Below are 6,563 nucleotides of genomic sequence, written 5' to 3'. Positions count from 1 at the left end.
GAGAAACTCATGCATGTCGGTTCAAAGAAAGACCCAGTTGAGACTAGAGTGCAAGGACAATGCACTATCAATTGTAGAATGATCTGAGTTGTACAGATCATGCATGAAATCAAAAGAGGACCTAGTTTTGGAATGTTCACTTATGGAAGAAGGAATTACCAATTAAATATAGGCTATTCCTCACCAGAATTGCACAAGGAAATTGGGGCTCAACAAGCAGCATAAATTGGCTAAGTGTTGGTCAGTGCGGGCTTGTGAGGTAGAGAGTTGATCATACTTGTACGGGATTGTTCTTGTGAGAACAAAATTTGTATTATTACTCAGATTTCTAATTAATGTAATATATAGTCGAGGTTTTGAGTAGTTGCTTTCTCCAGAGAAACAATTATGTTATGTGTCTTTGATTATCTTCCTCTTGTCGATTATTGTATTCATTGATTCTTGGTTTCTGTTGTTTAAAGAGTAGAGTAGATTCTTGTCTTGTGTTTTAGTACATTACATGAGCTGTGAATCTATAAGAAAATCTACATAGTATTGGAGCTGAAGACAGTATACTAGAGGATATTTCTAAGTTTTGAGTTTTGGGTTACAGGTGAAATTCAAATTTGCAATACATACTTCAGGATCGACAGATGGAATTCTACGGTTTGCAGCTCGAGTATGCCTTGGAAGGCAGATCGAATTATATAGCCTAGAAGGACAAAATGGAGGTTGTTTTAGAGGATAATGTCTTGAAGGAATTCATTGATCAAGACATTCCTAAGCTAGCGGCATTAGATGCACAGAATCTAGTTGAATGGAAGAAGTGTATGGCGAAGGCGAGGCGGATAATCCTTGAGGGAGTTGGAGAACACATTGTCTTGAGTCTCCATGGGAAGGAAACTTTGTATACTATGTGAAAAGATTTGATAGATATATTATAGAATAGCAGTGACCATAGGAAGTTAGCATTGAAAGAAAAACTTCAAAAAATCAAGATGGAGAAAAGCAAGACCATTCCAAAATACTTGATCAAGTTCACTCATTGTCATGGTGAGATTGGAATTGTTGGAATAACTGTTGCCAAGGATGATATGATAAGCCTAGCACTCCTCTGCCTTCCCAAGAGTTGGAATAGCTATCATTAATTTGTCAATGGGAGGGAGAAGTTGTCAGATTGGGAACGATTGTTATCGTATTTGATGCAGGAGGAGATTAGAAGGAACACCATAGATGGTTCCTCATCAAACACTGATGATGAGGAAAATTGTGCCTTTTCATGTAAGGCAAGGAAATGGAAAGGGAAGGCATCCCATTCCAAATCAGATTCTTTCCATGGAGCTAAGAATAAAGACATGAATAAATTTAAGCGCTTTCACTGTCACGAGTCAGGCCATTTTGCTACAAATTGTCGCTCAAGAAGTCTAAGAAGAAATGCTCAGGAGGAGTGGTTAGTGAGGCTTTGGCATCTCAATTCGAATTGCAATTTACTCTCATTGCATGCATGGTGTCATCAATGATGGGTATTGTATGCTACCTTAACAGTGGAGCTTCATTCTACATGGCTGATGACAAGGAGTTGTTCAGTGACCTGGAGGAGAAAGATCTCCATATTCATATCGAGATGGGTGACGACGAGCAGTATAGTGCTACTGGATTGGGCACGGTTAATTTTCAGAGGGAGAAGGTTGCTCCTCTGACCTTGAGTATGTTATGTATGTGCCCAGGTTGAAGAAGAACTTAGTATTGGTCGCCATGCTTGAGGATAGAGGCTATGATGTGCTTTTCTTGAAAGGAAAGGCATTCCTTCGAAACATAGCCATGGGTCAAGTAAAGAAGATAGGGATTCGAGTTAATAATATCTATAAGATGGAGGTAGAGGATTGTGTTTCTTTGAGCACGAAATCAGAGAATGTGTAGAATCAAGACATTAGTGAGTTGTGGCACAGGTGATTGGGCCACTTCAATCATGTGGCTTTCAAAATCCTGTAGCAAATCTCTACTGGTATTCCCAAGGGTACGTTAGAGCAAGTTGATACATTCAAGGGGTGTACTTTGGGAAAATACACCAAGGCTTCCTTTGATGATATAGACAATGGAGTAGAGATGATTCTAGAGTGAGTCCACTCAGATGTGTGTGGACCACTCTCAACAACATCCACGGCCAAACATAGGTATTATGTTATATTTGTTGACGTCTTTTCTCGTAAATGTTGGATATTTTTCATGCAAACGAAGGATCAAACTTTCATAAAGTTTTGTGAATTTAAAGAATTGGTTGAGAAAGATCTGAAGAAAGAGTATAGGCACTGCAGAAGGTTAAAGGGCTGAGAAGTGATAATGGTGGTGAGTATGTCTCAAATGAGTTTAATAACTTGTGTGTAGTAGAAGGGATTAAACGAGAGTTGACGGCACCCCATAACCCATAGCAGAATGGGATAGCCAAGAGGAAGAACAAAAGAACTGTAGGGGCAGCACGGGCGATGTTGCATGATCAGGATCTACCGCTACACTTGTGGCTTGAGGCATGTAACACGGTGATTTATTTGCAAAACTGTAACCTGCATCAAATTCTTCGGAAGAAGACACCATAGGAGGCTTATTTTGGTAAGAGAACAAATGTTGGTCACTTCAGGATTTTTGGGTCATCGGTATATTTCCATGTGACCAAAGATGCACGGAAGAAGATTGAGCTGATAGCAGAGTTGGGGATATTTGTGGGGTACACTGATACACCTCACAACTATCGGGTGTACTTGTCGACCAGCATGATGAAAGTGGTTCGTAGGGATGTCAAATTTGATGAGGAGAAGGTCATGCGAATTTCCATTGAGAGGGAGCTTGAGCTACATAAGGTAGAGGATCTTTTAGCTTCTAAGGTTGAGGAGCCTCAAATTGATGTGGAGCAGCCACATGCATAGGATCTAGGAGTGGAGACATCCACTCAAGCAGAGTCTTCTAAAGATGGGAGAAAACGCACCAAAGAGACTGACAGGTTATGCATGATGCATGGGAGAATGTGGGAGCACCCACATCTCAGCGTAGGAAGAGGAGGTAACCTGAGAGGTACACTAGATACATGGCTCTTATGAGCAGATGTGTTGAGATAGAGCCATCTTCCTTTGAGGAGGTAGTGCAGAAACTGGTTTGGGTTGATGCCATGGTGGAGGAGTATGACTCCATAGTTCGTAATAGTGTTTGGGATGTGGTCCCGAGACCAGAGGACAACTCAGTGATGAGATCTTGATGGCTTTACAAGGTAAAGCAAGCTGAAAATGGTAGTGTGTAGAAGAATAAGGCCAGGTTTGTGGCCCATGGACTTTCATAGGAAGAGGGGATTGACTATGATGAGACCTTTTCTCCTGTTTCAATGTACTCATCGATCAGATCTATATTGACACTATCAGCACAGATGGGTTGGAAGATACATCATATGGATTTAAAAACATACTTCCTTAATGGAATGATGAGGAAGAGGTTTACATAAAGCAGCCTAAAGTTTCTGAGACCTTTGACTGTGAGTCGCATGTGTGTCGGCTCAAGAGGGCATTGTATGGATTGAACCAAGCACCCCATGCTTGGTACATTAGCATCGATAGCTACTTCATTGGGTTGGGCTTCACAAAGAGTGAAGCGAATGTGAACCTATACCACATAATGGTGGAAGCTAGATTGTTGATCATTCTGTTATATGTCAATGATTTGATTTTGATAGGTGATGATCAAGTAATCAAGTCTTACAAGGAGGACCTTGCAATAGAATTTGAGATGAAGTACATGGACCTCATGCATTAATTCCTAGGCATGGAAGTATGGCAGGGTGATGGGGAATTATTTGTGTCTTGAGGAAAATATTCTAACGAGATACTTAAGAGGTTCCAAATGGAGAGCAGTAAACCCATGGAGACTCCTCTAGCAAGTAATTGGAGGAAAGAGGATGGTACTTTAGGGGAAGTAGTGGAAGCTATTGTTTATAGGCAGCTTGTGGGTTCACTCATGTATTTGGTGAACACATGACTGTATATATGTTATACAGTTAACCAACTTAGTCAAGCGATGGTTAGGCCTACCAATATGTGTTGGAAGGAGGAAAAGCATGTGTTGAGATACCTCAAGGGCACTACTCACTATGGATTGTGGTATAGATGGATAGAGGGAGTGAAGCTTTAAGCCTTCTCTGATGCAGATTTGTTAAAATTGGCAACCAGGGCAAAACTTCATGTGGGTCATCTTATTCATGGTTGATAATATTTTTATTAGATTCCTCTCAACAAGAGGTGTAGGATTGCTATAAAGATCATCTGATTCCGATAAGTATTCATGGAGATATGAATTTATTTTGATTATGGAATTATTATCAAGCCGACCTACAACTCATGTAGGCTTAAAAGCCCAACAGTCGCATCTATTCAAACACCAACGTTGTGTATAAATACAAGAGGACTTTTCCTTATTTTCACTCACTCTTCTCATCACATCTCTCTCTCTCTACTGCGCAAAAATGAGTCTCTTCTCTACTGCACAAAAATGGGTCTCTCTCTCACACATGTGAAGCCGGAAGCTGTTGAACCTGAAGCTGCAACTACAGATCCAAAGATTGACTTGCGTGGCCTAGAAGATCTCCTCATATGAACTGCGTTGTAGGTTCATTTGAACCTCCTCTGAAATCCACAACTTTTTGTGGTGGAATGAAGTCAATCCGATGAACGGTTTGCAAGATATCGACTGCCTTAGTTTGAAGCCAAAAACTATTGAAACTGAAGCTACAACTTCAAAAGTAAAGATTGACCTGCGTGGCCTAGAATATCTCCTCATCTGAACTATGCTATAGTTTCGTCTGAACCTCCTCTGAAAGCCGCAACTTTTTATGGTGGAATTAAGTCAATCCGATGAACGGTTTGCAAGATATTGACTGCCCTAGTTTGAAGCCGAAAACTGCTGAAACTGAAGCTGCAACTACAGAAGTAAAGATTTACCTGCGTGGCCTAGAATATCTCCTCATTGAACTGCACTGTAGGTTCATATGAACCTCCTCTGGAAGTTGCAACTTTTGGTGGTGGAATGAAGTCGATCCGGCGGTCGGTTTGTGAGATATCGTCTGCCCTAGTTTGGTAAAGAAGCTGCTAATGCTGATGCTGTTGAGATAGGGTTTGTTGCTGCTGATATGAATCAGATTTATTGCACTATTTCTCTTTGCTGAATTATTGGAGATAAAGAAGATTTGATCAAAGGGTTTCCCCACACATTGTGGGGTTTGTCCCTGGCTAGCCGCCACATCTTGTGTCTCTTGTCTTGGCTTGTTTTCTGTCGATCATTTAATGTTCTATCTGCACTTTACTTTATGTACATGTGATTGCTAATCTGTGGAATATAATAAGAAAAAGAAGTAAATTGTTATAAGCATAGAACATACCATAACTTAACATGGTATCAGAGCTAAGGTGAAGACAAATCCCAAGCAAGAGCAAGAGAAATCACCGAAGAGAAGATTGGCAAGGCCATCCTAAAAGAATGATGGGGTCCTCAACACTCTTTCCTGTTGAAGACAAGATCCGTGAGAAAGCTGAATATCATGGATGGAAGATGTCTATCAATCTAACCCTTGAGGATCAAGGAGTGTTGGATCATGTGAGAGGCAATATTGTTGAGCCTCCATCAAATGCACCTCTTGCTGCCAGGAACAAATGGAAGAACAGAGAAATTAAAGCGAAGAAGATCATCTGGGACTCTATCAACAAGCACTTGGTGGCCTACATCTCTGAACTAGACACCTCCAAGGAAATCTATGATAGATTGGTGATTTTATTTAAAGTTAATGATGCAAATCAAGTTTTGTTTCTTAGAAATAAGCTGAAAGAAATTAAGAAGGGTAAAGATGAGAGTATGCAAGCATACTTCTTAAGAATCACCGAGATCAAGAACGATCTCCTATCTATTAGGGAAACTATTACTGACAGGGAAATGACACTCACAACTCTTAGAGGATTACCATCTGAATGGTACATGTTCAGGACTACTCTTCTGAACAATAATGTAATTCTTGGTTTCAAGGAATTAATGGCTAGATGCATTCAAGAAGAAACAAGGGTAGAAGAGCAAGAAATGCCCTTGCCTAAAGGTCTTCTTGCTGCTTTTTCTTCTCATGCTAAGAAAAGAAATAATTTTGGGTCTAAATCAAAAAGAAAGGCTAGACCTAAGGGTGGAAGAAAAGGACGATGTTACATTTGCGATAAAGCAGGTCACTATGCAAGGGAGTGCCCTGGTAGAAAAGACTCACACCGGGACGATGATCAAAATCCCTCTGATGGCAATAAAAGGAATCACAAATTCAATAGCAAAGGTAAGAGGAGAGCTAGGAATCAAGGAAGAGGACAACCATTCAAGAAGGCTAGAAATTCCAGCATGTATTAAATGCACCTGACCTCAAAAAGAACCTGGTGTCCATCTCGGCAATGGAAGAAAAAGGCTACAAGGTAACCTTCAACGATGGCAAGGTAGGTATATGGAAAAATAATGTTAAAGATGCCTTTACTCTTGGGTTTTGTGTTGATTCATCAGGTCAATGGAATTCCACTAGGTGTCAT

The sequence above is a fragment of the Pinus tabuliformis genome, chromosome 3_1, assembly GCF_031772625.1.
Source record: "Pinus tabuliformis cultivar Carrire ecotype Pingquan chromosome 3_1, CPIR1, whole genome shotgun sequence".
NCBI classification, from domain to species: Eukaryota; Viridiplantae; Streptophyta; class Pinopsida; order Pinales; family Pinaceae; genus Pinus; species Pinus tabuliformis.
Note: the sequence above shows the minus strand (reverse complement) of the source record.